Source organism: Trichechus manatus, unplaced genomic scaffold (assembly GCF_000243295.1).
Source record: "Trichechus manatus latirostris isolate Lorelei unplaced genomic scaffold, TriManLat1.0 scaffold00037, whole genome shotgun sequence".
NCBI classification, from domain to species: Eukaryota; Metazoa; Chordata; class Mammalia; order Sirenia; family Trichechidae; genus Trichechus; species Trichechus manatus.
Window position 1 is genome coordinate 18,225,023 of NW_004443973.1, and position 1,887 is coordinate 18,226,909.

Below are 1,887 nucleotides of genomic sequence, written 5' to 3' on the forward strand. Positions count from 1 at the left end.
TTTCAGCGTTTTTAATTTTCCTCCATAGAATCTGGAGTACTGGAAGTGAAGATGCCTCAAAAGTTATATGCACAAGCATTTTCTCTCTTAAAATTAAGGTTTTAAGCTTTCCAGAACCAGCAGGGGATAGTTAGGTAGATAGAGATGGATGATATAGATATTAGGGATTTATTATAAGCAATTGATTTATACATAGGATTAAGCAAGTCCAAAGTCCATAGGAAAGCCATCACGGAGGAAGGATCACGAGCAGGCTGGAACCCCACAGCCACAGGCTGAAGTTTGTCCACAGAAAGGAGTCAGTCTCATTCTCAGTCTTCCTCTCTCAATCTCAGTCTATCTCTCAGTCTAAGTCAACTCTCTCTCTTTTTCTCTATCCCCCTGTTCTTTTCCCTATCCCTGTCTCTACCCTCTCCTCTCCCACTCCAGGGAAAGCCTAAGCCTTCTCTGAAGACCTTCCAAATTATTAAGTGAAGCTCACCCAGAATAACCTTCTTAAATTGATAAAGGACTTTAAATAACATCTGCAAAAGTGCTTTAGAGCAGAACCTACATTGCTATTTGACTGAATAACTATGGGCTGTAATTTAGCCTAGTCAAGTTGACGCCTCAGAAAACCATAATATGGGAGATACGGCCTTTCTATCGACAACAATGTTCGTGAGAAAATAGAGTGTCCCAGTGAAGATCATAGGCTCTAAAGACAGATTGCTCTGTTCAAAGCCAACTCTGCCACTAATAATAATAACACTAATTAAACTTAGAAAAGCTACTTAATCTCCCTGTTCCTCAGTTTCCTCATTTATAAAAGTAGAGACAGTAATAAGAGAGAACAATTACATTATACTATGTCACATAGAACTCGTGAAAGGACTTTACACTATTAACTCATTCAGCCCTCACAACAGCCCTATGAGGAGAGATTTTTTTACAATCCTAACTCTAGAGATGAGGAAAATCAGGCAAAAAGACGTAAAATAATTTACCCAATGTCATGTAGCTAGTAGGTGTTGCATCCCTGGAAGTTTTGTCCCGAAGTCTATGCTTTAAACTTACCCACACTATGCTATCATAATAATACCTTCCTCATAGTGTTACTGTAAGGAGCAAATAAATTAATACACACACACACATACACAAACCATTTAGAACTATGTCTTACACACAGTAAACACTCAGTAGGCTAGGTTTTTTTAATTTTTGTTTTCTTTTAATAAACTTTTTACTACAGCACTTTATAGTAGTTATCACGTCACCTTTGGCTCCTCCTGGCTATGGCAGTTTCTCAAACTTTCCTTGTTTTTGATGACCTTCATGGTTTTGAAGAATATTGGTCAGGTATTTTGTAGAATGTCTCTAAACTGTGATGTGTCTGATGTTTTCCTCATGTTTGTATTAGGATTATTGATTTATCTGTTTCTTCCCCCCTTTCCATGTTGTACTCTTTGGAAGGGAAAGAATGACATGCAGTACACACTTATGGAGTAGGAGTTATGCCCTACCTTCCTGAGGGTGGAATATCTACATAAGTTTTTGGAATTCTTCTGTATGAGAGATTTGTCTCTTCTCCATTTATTTATTCAATCATTTATTTATATCAGCATGGACTCGTGGATACTTTGGGTTATAATAAAATAGTTTTTTTTTTTTTTTTTTTTTTTTAGGAAGGGACTAAAATTGTTCCAGCTTTGGCCATTGGGAGTTCTTTCAGCTGGCTCCTATAACCCTTTAATATACCTACAAGTATATGCATTTGGAGCCCTGGTGATACAGTGGTTAAGAATTTGGCTGCTAACCAAAAGGTCAGCAGTTTGAACCCACCAGCCACTCCTTGAAAACCCAATGGGGCAGTTCTATTCTGTCCTATAGGGTTGCTATGAGTCAGAA